Source organism: Vigna unguiculata, chromosome 9 (genome assembly GCF_004118075.2).
Source record: "Vigna unguiculata cultivar IT97K-499-35 chromosome 9, ASM411807v1, whole genome shotgun sequence".
Taxonomy (NCBI): domain Eukaryota; kingdom Viridiplantae; phylum Streptophyta; class Magnoliopsida; order Fabales; family Fabaceae; genus Vigna; species Vigna unguiculata.
This window is the reverse complement of record NC_040287.1, coordinates 16,059-29,465: the sequence shown is the minus strand read 5'-3', so window position 1 is coordinate 29,465 and position 13,407 is coordinate 16,059. Positions and strand designations below refer to the sequence as shown.

At 27.9% G+C, this 13,407-nt stretch overlaps 1 long non-coding RNA gene across 1 annotated transcript; it reads right to left on the bottom strand.

Annotated features, from left to right (window-relative positions):
* Positions 1 to 2,506: 2,506 nt before the first annotated feature.
* Positions 2,507 to 8,186, bottom strand: LOC114163759. The gene is made up of 2 exons (XR_003599423.1): positions 7,768 to 8,186; positions 2,507 to 3,978 (listed from the first exon to the last, which is right to left on the bottom strand). It is a non-coding gene; the product is annotated as an uncharacterized LOC114163759 (long non-coding RNA).
* Between the last annotated feature and the right edge of the window lie 5,221 nt (positions 8,187 to 13,407).

Below are 13,407 nucleotides of genomic sequence, written 5' to 3'. Positions count from 1 at the left end.
CTAATGGTGAATCATTTATAGTCCTGATAGATGATGACTTTTAATTGACAAAGGCGGACTGGCCCCAAAAGTACCCCGGCCCATACAGACGACCACCAATTATAAGGTACTTCTTAATTAACTTATAATAATATCAAAACATAACTTTATTTTATAATGCTTCTTAATTAACTTATAATAATATTTTAAGTTATATTTTAAAATATTTTCCTATTAAGGTACAATTATTCATAATATATAATCTGAATCCGAATGGGTTTAAATTAGGTAATTTAAAAGTATATAATTTTAAATTACATAATCTATAAGATTGTTTCAGTCATCTATAGTATACTTTCCTTTAATGCTTAGAAGTATAGTTGACTATCGTTATGCTTTGCATCAGGTTGGAGTGGTGCATTTCTTGACATATTCTGATCACTGTGTTAGAAGAATTGTTGCAATAAGCTGTGGGGGGCAATTACTGAAATTGTGGATTGATGGTGAAGCTAGGTGTTACATAAGCCGTATAATATTTGACACAAGTCCTAGAATGCTGGTTCGTGGTGCATGTTTGTCCAAGCAAGAGGTAACTGTGGATTACTGAATTGGTGGTGATTCATGATTGAAGCTGAGTGAATCATAAGTGGTTGCGATCGAGCATGATGGGATTGAAGTACATGAGGGTGAATTTTTTTAATGTAAGCGAGATTTTGAAATGTTTATTTGTTATAACCTCACAATCTATTTAAACTTTTCCATTTATTTTTAAATATTTATTTAATTTTGTATTTGACTGTGAATAAAGGTATTTTTGTAAAGTCTGAAGTGAAAAATATTTTTTAACAATAATAGAATTTGTATACAATTTAAACCTTTTTAGAATTTTTTAAAAAGTAAATTTTTTATACAATTACATATTTTATCCAAAAAATGTTGATGAATAAATTTGTGAATTTATTTGACATTTAATAGAACTTTAGTAAATATAAAAAGATTAATAAATTATTTTTAATTCATTTATTACAGTTATAATAAAATATATATAATCCATTATTTAACAAGTCTAATAAGGTACTTATTTTTAATAATTTTATTCGTCCTTTTAAGAAAAATACTTAAATTAAACATATACAATTACTAAACTTCTAATTTTCTTTTTCAGAATAACACTTTCCCAAAATAAAAACAATAACTCTAAACTAGTAAATATATACATAGTAGTTTAGAATTATTAAATAGGTCTTACCAATTATTACTTTTTGAAGTCACAATTTACGTACTACTATTTCTTGTAACTGATTTACATATTACTATTTCTTGTAACTAAGGGTATGCCTAAGTATAGTAATCAATCAAAATGCATTATCCATATCCACATGTTTTGTGAAATTCATTCATATACTTCTTGGCTCATGACCAGGAATATCAACAAGTGGGTAATATATTTGTTGAATAAATATTTGTCTCGTATCCGTCTTCATATCAATGTGGATATGTTATGTAGTTACCTGTATATTCTTTTAATATTTACGGATATGCACATGTATTTATAAACTTTTTTAAAAATATTTAACAATATATTTAATCATATATTTAAATAAAATACAATAAATAACATGCATAAATTTTAAACAAAGTCCAAATAACTCATTTAAATAGTATTGAATTATAGCTTACAAAAAATAATTTTGTTTTTAAAACTAATTGATAAAAAATAATTCATTCAAAATCAATGTGTTAACATTTTAATCATTTTTTTTTATTTTTTTTATTTAAAATAGAATATAGCATGTACAAGTATTCGTAGGTACAATTATTATAATACCCATACCCGCTCTATTAACATGTAAGTTTAAAAAATACATGTACCCATCATCTATGGGTATCGATTTGCAGTTTCCATTCTTTATTCTTCGTTTCAGGTTTTATTATAAATATTTTTGACATCCTTACTCATAGTTAATTTTCTAATCAATGAAGTCAATTCAAATTCAATCAGTTTGATCTCCAATTTTTGATTTTCAAGTTTAGTTCTTTGATTTACCCTTACTTCCTGCATTTCTAGAATTAAATTGTTGATTTTTGGTCATATTGGATATAAAAATTTTGACAAGAGTTTAATTCATGATTGCTTCTTTCCATTTGCAGCAGGTCTTCATAACAATATTGAATAAGCAATTGTTCATTTGGTGTTGTGGGCATGTGGAATGTTAAATTTCTCCTAATACTTATACAAAATTTCTTTTGGAGTTGTCTTATACCACTTATTTTCTTTCTAGTTAAGACACTTTTTGATACGATCTTATCTAGGAAAAAGTACAATCACTTCTGAATTTGAATCCTCAAAAAAATAACAAAAATAAATTAGAGAAAAACGTGGAATAAAAAAGAAGCAGGAGACTCCACAATCTAGCATATTAATAAGTGAAGTAAAGATTTGCTACAAAAATGTTAATATTTGATAAGAATCAGAATTCTAATCTAAGAATCAAGAAAATCATCTCTCAAATAGTGCAAATGCATATAATATGATTCAAAAGTGTTTATATTAGTCTTTTGTACCTTGTAATCTTTATATATAGACACATAAGTTTTAGAAAACTTAGAAACCCTACAAGGAAACTCAAACCCAAAAACATAAAAACATAAATTAATTTCTAAAAGAAAGTCCAAAACTCTCATAAACATGAAAACATAAACTAATCTTTAAAAGAAAACTCAATCCAAAAACATAGAAACATAAATTAATTTTCCTAAAAACTATTCTTCAAATGTGCTCAAAGCCTTATCTTCATATCCTTTGAATTTTCAGTTGTTTGTAACATCATGAGTCTTGAATAGATTTGTTCTTTCCCGTTGTTGCTCCTAAAAAATAGGAGTGACGTACATTCCAAACTCTTTACTTCCTCTTACAACTATTTTTTTTTTCTTTTTTTGTTTGTATGTGAATGGTGATGAGAAAGAATGAGAGAAGTGTAAAAAATATTTTCTTTTTTCTAATCTTTTCATATTACAAACAAGGTATTTATATCCATACATTACAATATCAATATAATCCTAGCTTTAATTATAATGAACAATATAAGGAACATAATAATAGCACATCACGAGAATCATATCACATCAAATCAGCACAATATCAATTATAATCAGTAATATTAATTCTAATCATTAGAAGATATATTATTTCTAATTATTAGAATCATATGACTATTTTCTCTATCAAGAAGAAACAAATGTGGTAGAAAAGTACAAAATGAAAACAAATTGGACTTTTTTTTCATTTCTTTTATTTTTCAAAAATTAAAATTTGAGAATTTTCGAAAAAAAAATTATTTCAACTTCTTCATTTACCATTAACTAAAAATATTTTTTTATTTTTTATTTTTATTTTTAAATAAATTTATTCACCTGAACGAAATTAAGTATTGAGACATACAAAACCATAAAAAGGGGAAGAGAGAAAGAATTTGATTCCCACCTATACCAAAAAGATTAAGCAGATGACACTTAACCAAACAAATTAATTTGTCATAAACTAGAACATGATAGAGATAAAAATTGTCTTGAGAAAGCAATGTCTGCTATGTAAAACATATAAATTTGTCTCTATAGAGAAGTTTAAAAATGTGGAATTGAACTAGTAATCACAAAAGTCGTAACAAGCTTCCTATGATTAATAATGCAATCATAAAATATATGGAATCTGCCTGCATGTTAAATTTATCAAGATTGGAAATATCAATTAAGAAATGCACCAACCAACAGAGGAAGAAACACAACTGGTTGAGAGAGAATGACAAGACGGTTCAAAAAGGATGACAAAGGAGCATCACAACATATCAGAGACAAATAATATTTAGGAAAGAAGGCTTACTTTATGTTAATATCAATAAGACAATTACATCCACATAACATTTAGGAAAGAAGGCTTACTTTACGTTAATATGAATGAGACAATTACATCCACATCATTATATTTACCCACAAATTGAGCTGTCAAAACGAAAGTCAAACCAGAATGTTAAAATTTGTAGCTAGTTAATGTGAGACATTGACGATTTGCACATTTAAACATAATATAATAAGTCAGCAACTACACACTCACAAAATATAACAACTCGGTTTCCCCATCCCCAGTCTTCCACTTTGAGAAACTAAATAAGTCAACATAAAGGAATTCAATAGAGGTGACACTTCAACACACATCATGCAGAGAAACTTTTAAGCTTAAGCAATTCATAGTCTGTGGAGTCCACCTCCAATATAGAAACTATGTTAGGCAACCTTTTTAAGAAGCAATTTTGATTTGCTTCAAAAAGGTTTCCACCATAATTACTATAGAGTCTAATCTATAGACAGGAAAGATTGCGGTTGGTACCTAATCCCAACTAAAATAATCACATTTCTCAGCATTTAAATATATTCAAGCCACAATCATGAACTCACATTCCTAAGCCATGATCAAATTAATATCAGTTAGGAAGAGCCTATTTAAAGTCTATTTGAGCTCATCTTCACTTCTGTAAGTATAGGGAAAAACTTATGGAAATAGCTTATCATATGTCCATAAGTTGTTTTCAACTTATATAATAAGCTTTTTGAGATAATTAATAAAAATAGCTTATATCTTACATGAAAATAGTTCAAACTGATTTCTTCAATTAAAAAAAAAAAATTAAAATCCAGGTGCCTATTATGACCAGCTCATATTTAATAAGCGCTTAATTAAGTTCTTTATCCAGGTCAGCCTTTAGTAACAGACATAACTATTGGGCTTCATATAGTACAACCTATGATCAGAAAAAAATAATCAAGGAAAAACACAAAAATGATTGATCACAACTATTAAATTTCTATTAGAGATAGTACATATTTGCAATTAAGAGTGTTCTTTACAACTATATTCCCTCCATGCTTAAATATAGCAACAGACATCATGCATACTAGATTGAGTTTAAATAAGTTTTTTTTCTCTCTCTTCCTCTTCATTTTCTTTATTTTCAATAGTTATTGACAAAAGAGATTAAGATGTCCAGGTGGTCAGTGTGTGGTCGATTCTGTTAATACGTTCTTGTATGACTTTACAGTTTATACTCAATTTTTTCACTCCATATGTTTTTCAATTAAATGGCACAAAATGGTTATGGCAGGGTGAGGCCGAAACAACATGTATCTAATTGATAATGGTGTCATGTACTGCTAGCCAGATAGCACCATCAGTTAACAGTAATTAACTAAAGCTAGTGATATTAATTACATAGACTGGATCACAGGGACAACTAGAAAATATTGAGATCTTATTAGGAGCTGTCTTCACAAAAATGAAAGAAAGGTGTAATAGTCTTTGGTTCCAAAATGACTTCTTAAAGGACAAAACAAGGAAGCCATTGTCAGTGAACAACCCACCTGGAGTTGTTGCCCTGCTTTTATTATGTCACCTTAAGTGATTCAACTTCCCCTCCCCTACAATTCACCCTCTATACTCCTACAGCCAATATCATTTTTTGTTCTAGCTGATTACATTGTAGCTTCATATATTCTATGTTATACCAACCCCAGGTTGCGTGGATCTTAGTTATGAAATCCCTTTTTTTTCATTCTCTATTTCAGCAGAACTCCATTGTAGGTGTAGTTTGCTTCCATCATTATTTATTGTTAAGTTCAACAAAACATGTTTTGGACCATTCACTCTTTCCCTTTTGTTTCTCTCTCCAATACTTACCACCATCGCATCACCTCTAACCTCGCAACAAAAGTTCATAAGCAAAGCTCCAAAAACAAGGCCACAAGTGTCTTGTTATAGCTATCCCAACACCAAATTATGTTATTGACATGCATATAAGTACAACCATATTATATTTGTCCACATTACAAAATCTAACTCTAATTTTTACATCACACACTTTTGAACCTTTTCCTTTTCCGTTTCTCTTTCCTTTCCAACTTTGCTTAACATAATAAAATACAATTTCCGATGCTTTAGAACAGCCAAAAACTCAAAGATGAAAATTATTAATTTTAAGTTTATCATTGCATATAGAAAACACCTTGCATACGTGCCTTTTATAATTGATGTCATCACTTAATTACTTAGTGTCCAGATTATAGACCCTCCATACTTTCAGACAAATTAAAATTGACCCTACGAATGTCTAATTTATAAAACTAGTTGGTCATCACATCAAAGGAATGTGAGGCATGTACTGTTTTAGTGTAAGTTTGTTGCCAACTGAAAGTGGATTAGGCTAAAATACAGTGATAATTACAATCTGAAGCACAAAGTCAATTTTAAGGTGTTCATTGCAGATAGATACACCAAAAGAAAATTGAATAACTTTAATGGAAGCATTGTGTGAAAAAATTACTACCAAGTAATGTAAATTGACCAAGTTTAATGACTTGAATCAACTGTAAGCACAAATAACAAATGAATACTCAAGTTTAAATAGGAGCAAGAAAGTACAGAGGCAAAATTTGTGAAGGGATTACATGAACTAAACAATGGGTGGAAAAAACAGTTACACAGGCTTGTCATGAACTGAAATCATCAAGACAAGAGAAAAAAGGTAAACCTGGTCAGGAGGGAACAATGGGCAAATTTGACACCAATGTCAATTGACTGGGATAGAAGATTTTGCTTACTGCTTGGAAATCGAATGGTGGAACACGCGCTCTAGATTGATGATATCTATCTATCTATCTATATATATATATATAAATATATATATATATATATATATATTTATTTATTTCTATTTCTATTTCTATTTACAATCAAATCCAACTAGGATGTTCCAAACAAATCCTGCTCATCTTCAAATAAGTATTAAACAGTTCCAAACAAATTAAATAAGACGTCAAAGAATTCACTCACAAAAAAAAGGTTAAAACTCTAATAAATTCAAAAACCCCAATGCTTCAGATTCTACTTTTCCTGTTTCTGCTTCAACTTTACACCAAAGCATTTTGTCAACTTTAAACACACTCAACCATGAATTCCAAAATCCACAAATAAACCCATAAAACTCATCGTGGAAAATAAGAAAACCAAATACTATGCAATAGTATATATGACGGAACAATAGTAGCAACTACTTTCTCCACTCCAGTAAAAATAGCATTAATATTCGTAAAGTAAACCCATAAATTCAATGCTTCCCACAATAATCAGTCAATCAATCCAAGACAACAATACTCTTACACGTTTTTTTTCTTTTCAAATTCACGACGACAAAGTGATTCAGGAATTCCCACTTCCAATACCAAAGGGTTTGCGTCAAAACTCAAGCCCAAAATTTCATTAACAACAAACCAATTACAATCAGTAAATTCTTACTCAATCAAAAACCAATTAACCAGATCGTGAACATCAAATTGAAACCCGACCGTACACATACACTCAACGATAAAAAGTTTACCACAACAACCCATTCTCTTATATTTATCAAAGCCAACATGCACCAATCCTAATTTAGAAACCCAGGTTTCCGCATACCAGAAACTTGGAAACTACATCCATCAAAATTCATGTTCAAACCAAATACAAAAAAACCAACGGGATGCTCAATGCATTTAAACCATAAACAACATCAAATTAAATCCAAACAGAGGTTAGGTTATACAATTTCTTCAACGTCAGAATTTCAATCATCAATCCCAAACGAAACCATAGCCTCATCAATTCAATTTGGTTCCAACAGTTTATGACCCGAAACAAACCCCAATTAGCATTTAATGTGAAATCCAAATCGGAAAAATAGAGGAACGAGGAAAGTAAAATACCTCAAAGATACCGATATAGAGAATAGAGAGGAACGGGATGCAAGTGGAGTTAAGCGCACAATCTCGTGGCGGATCACAATGTCAAGTCGTTTCAGTGAGCGTGGTGTGACCGAGTCTGTGGTGGACGAAGGCGAGGGGTTTGGCCGTGGGCTTAAACGGTGGTGACTCTCTGAGCGAAATTGGACGCTCTGTTCGACGAAGTCCAGAACAAATGCTGGTGCGAGAACCAGAAGACCGTGAGGTGAAGGTGAGAGAATTATGGGAGAAGGAGAGTGTGCCCAACCTCGTGCTAGCCCCGTAGAATCCCAAAAGCCAAAAAGTGAATCCAGAAGCTCCGAATAAGACTCTTGTGGTAATTTTTTTGGTATGGCGTGTGAATCTTTTTTTATTTTTCTGTGTGAGTCGTGAGGTCTGTTTCTTTATGGGTGTTTACTTGGGTGGATGGATTTGATAGAGAGAGTGCGAAGATCGTGTGAATTTGGGTGGATAAATATGTGTGTTTTTTTGAGTGGATTTAGAGGATGAAGTGATTAGATTTGAAAATAAATTTTATGAGAGTTAGTGAATTATTTGAGTGATATGATAGAGAAAATAAAAAGTTATAATAGATAAAAATTAAAAATTACTAAAATAATCTTATAAATATATGAACTAATTTTTAAATTAGACAAAATATTAAAATTTAAAATCTATTATTTGATAAATTTAAAAAAGTTAAAAAATTTAAATTATATTAAATTAGTGTTATTAATTTTATAATAATTATATTATTTAAAATTATTATTAATAATTTATTTTATTATTAATAATTGTTATATAGACAAATTTTATTGTTTCTTATCTATAACAATATATAAAGGGATTCCTCTTTGTGTGTCCACATTTAAAAATATCAATTTTACCCTTTAAATATAATAATTTATTAAATTTTTAAAAATTGATCATTACTTTTACAAGCTTTTTGTAAAATTGGCTCTTATTCTTTATTTATCAATGGTTATTCTTTCATCTGTTACGATATATTTCACTTTATTTTTAATAAATATAATTTTAATTTATATATTAACTTAATAACATTACAATATTATCACCTATTAATATAATATCACACATATTTAAAAAATGCGTACACACAGATGCAATAGCGCCTGTGTTTACGCTAGTTATATCTAATTACTTTATATTATTTATTATCATTATATATATATATATATATATATATATATATATATATATATATATATATTAATAGTAGTAATATTTATTATATACATAATTAATTATTACATATTATTATTATTGATTATTATATTATATATGTTATTAATTAATAATTATTATATTATTATGTAACCGGTTACGGTTACTATAATATATATATATATATATATATATATATATATATATATATATAATAAAATAATAATAATATATAATTTGTAATAATATATATATATATATAAATATTTGAAAAAAAATAAAAAATGTATATTATGACTAATATTTGAAACATTACATATAGAAATAAAACACAAAAAAGATAAGGTTAAAAACTGTAAAAATATTATTTATTGTTGCAAATCTTTGTATATCAGGAGGGATGAATTTTGTACACTATTTCACAAATTCATCCCTTCATTTTCTTTTAAATCACTGCAAAGAAATATGAGAAAAATTATTTATTTGTCCACCCAGATCAGTGGATTTAATCGACTCCCTCAAATGAACATAATATATATAGAAATTTGAAAGTAATCTAAAAAAAATAAAAATATTAAAAATATTTACAAAAATGGCGGGTCATCCCGCTAGCCCGTCCTATAGCGCGGCAAGCTGCAGATTCTAACCCGTTTTCCATTGGCAGACTAGCTTGGTCCAATCAATTTTTGGCAAGTTAAGAATAGAACGAATTAAATTGGGTTGAACAGTAAAAAATGGCTAGACAAACCCGTGTTGTCACCCATAATTTTTTCCTCTTTGTATTATTCATAATTCCACTAGTTCTTCCTAAGTCTCTAAAAGCCATGACTTATCTTATTTTTGTAACAATGAGACAAAAAGAATTTCTTTTCATATCCATTATTCAAAATAAATATGTGTGTGAAATAAAGTTTTATTGTCTTTCAATTTTGTTTCACAACTTTTAAGAAAATGAAAAATAAATATTTGACAATTATTTTTTACAAACTTGACAAAGTTTTTATATGTAAAATTAAATTAATTATTTTTTTTATTTTTTAATAAAAATAAAATAATAAAATAGTACTTTTCTTATCTTTTAAAAAATAAAGTAGTTTGTTAAAATTGTTAAAATTTTATTTGTGAAATATCATACCCTAAGAAAATTTTAATCTTTCATGTATTATTATATCGTAAAATAAAATTCATGAGTAAAATTACAAAAAAACTACTTATTATCCCTTTATTTTCAATTATTATGATTATTTCTCTTTCTCCCTATCTCTCTTTTAGAATTACATCTCATATATGATTTAAAATAATTTATCTCAATAATCTCTAACTGCCACTTTTTTATTTCTATTTCTAAGATAATTTTAAAAATAAAATCATAATTAATTAAAAAATTTTAATACTACAGTTCATAATTACATAACCCTTGAGAGTTATGCTATGCATACCAGTAGATATTGTGTTGATTCTCACAAATTCTAACCATGAAATATAAGATGGATACCTAGACCCACAATAGCCCTCATAACTAAAGGTTCTATTAATAAAAAAAGTTTTTAAAGCCCTAAGTTAGCTCATGAAATTCATATAACCTTTTTGTCGTTAATGCTTATATCAAACATAATAACACCTCCATCTAAATACCTGAAAAAAATATTCATAAAAAACATCATATTCAGATAAAGGTCAGAACAGAAACCGTTAGTCCCTTAGCATCAATGAACAATTATAAAAGAATATGTATTATTAAGTCAATATATTCACAATGATAGAACAGGCTGACAGCCAATCAAGTAATCGTCCAAAGTTCTCCATAATTTATAAGAACTACATTTTATCACATTCAAGTAACTCTATATATAATGAATTTAATATTTCATTTAATCCTCGAGAAAGTAAAATATTATTTTTAGTCGTGATCATAATTACTGTTAGTATTCAATATTATTTTGCATGGTTAATTATAAATTATTTTGCATGGTTAATTATAAATGCAAAGCAATTTTTAAGATAGATAGTTCACTATCATCATTCAAAAGTTAGAATAAGATAAATTGTTTTTATTTTAACAAATATACCTACATACGAGGCACTCTTCTAGATTCTATACATATAGACTCTATTCAAGAGTATGAGCAGTTAAGACTCTATCAAAAAGCTCCTGAGGTATGGGTTCAACCCTCCTTCGCTCAGGGGGAATTCTTGTCGCCTGCACTAATGTGTTCCATTTATCCTGTCATATCAAATTAGAATTACTTCAAATTAGTATTAATAAGAATTGTAGTAAGAAAGAAACAAAACAAAGATTTATCATACCTTTAGATCTCTAAGAGGTCTGCATCCGAGAAAGCTCGTAACTTAACCTCGCGCCACCTCCTTGATGGTATAAATGTTATTAGAAAGTCAGTCATCCACATATAGGTAAACTAATATTGATATTATTGATAACATCATACCTCTCCCAACTCCAAGTAATTCAATCGTGCGCACAAGAGCTTCTACCTCATCAACGGAGAGTAGTCTCCTGGTTCGACGTTGCCCAATTGTATGACTTAAAGGACCCTCTCGTTCATGGGTTGAAGGAATATGCATCGAGACACTTTCAGTTTGATGACCTTCATTGCAAAGTTTTTCAATTTTGGCAATGAGTTCTGCTACATGTCGTTTCATGGTGCCACCCGCTTAGAGTTGTCAATTATGGTGTATGCTGTGCACATAAAATTGGTAAGTAAAAATTGTAGTTCCTTTGCAATTAAGCATGGCTTATTTATAACATGCAATCATGTCATTAACATGATAACATGCAAGATGCATGACATTAATTTAATAATAGAGTAATTTAACACGTCAATCTAATAATTATTTTAATTTATCCAATTAAAGATATTAATTGATAAATTAGAAACTTAAAAAATACTTAGATAATTAACTATGCTCTAAATATTTATTTATTAGTATATATATATACACACACACACACACACACACACACACACATAATATATATATATATATATATATATATATATATAAATATAATAAACATAATATATATAAAAATTTGAAAGTAATCTAAAAAAAATATTAAAATTTTTTACAATGATGGCGGGTCACACCGCTAGCCTGCCCTATGGCGCGGCAAGCTGCAGATTCTAACCTGTTTTCCATGGCAAACTAGTTTGGTCCAATCAATTTTTGGCAAGTGAAGAATAGAACGAATTAAATTGGGTTGGATAATCAAAAAAGGCTACACAAACCCGTGTTGTCACCCATAATTTTTTCCTCTTTGTATTATTCATAATTCCACTAATTCTTCCTAAGTCTCTAAAAGCCATGACTTATCTGATTTTTGTAACAATGAGACAAAAAGAATTTCTTTTCATATCCATTATTCAAAATAAATATGTGTGTGAAATAAAGTTTTATTGTGTTTCAATTTTGTTTTACACCTTTTAAGAAAATGAAAAATAAATTTTTGACAATTTTTTTTACAAACTTGACAAAGTTTTTATATGTAAAATTAAATTAATTAATTTTTTATTTATTTTTTAATCAAAATAAAATAATAAAATAGTACTTTTTTATCTTTTTAAAAATAAAATAGTTTGTCAAAATTGTTAAAATTTTATTTGTGAAAATATCATACCCTAAGAAAATTTCAATCTTTCATGTATTATTACGTCGTAAAATAAAATTCATGAGTAAAATTACAAAAAAATTACTTACTATCCCTTTATTTTCAATTAAATATTATGACTATTTCTCTCTGTCCATATCTCTCTTTTAGAATTACATCTCATATATGATTTAAAATAATCTATCCAAATCATCTCTAACTGCCATTTTGTTATTTCTATTCCTAAGATAATTTTAAAAATAAAATCATAATTAGTTAAAAAATTTAAATACTACAATTCATAATTACATAACCCTTGAGAGTTTTGCTATGCATACTAGTAGATATTGTGTTGATTCTCAAAAATTCTATCTATGAAATATAAGATTGATACCTAGACCCACAATAGCCCTCATAACTAAAGGTTCTATTAATAAAAAAAGTTTTGATTACACATCACAAAATTCATAAGTTTAAGGGAAAATTTTACACTTTCATAATTAATTAATGTAGAGCAAAAGGAGAGTCGCTTTTGTAATGTGCGTAAAAAATGTCACACCCAAAAACTTTTTGAACACCAACACCACAATCGTATATAGCAAGTGTATAAACAATAATATAAACAAATTGTATACTTTCAATAAAAAAACATTCAAAGGACAAGCTTAAATTGGTTTATATTCACCTTTCACACAAATAACTATTTTGTCAAAGTGGAAAACATAGAGTTTCGAAATCGGTAAAAAACTAGATATTTAAGAAAAATATTATAAGACGATGAAAAAAAAGAAGGTAAAATGGGAGTAGTGAAGCAACGAGTATACAAAAATGAG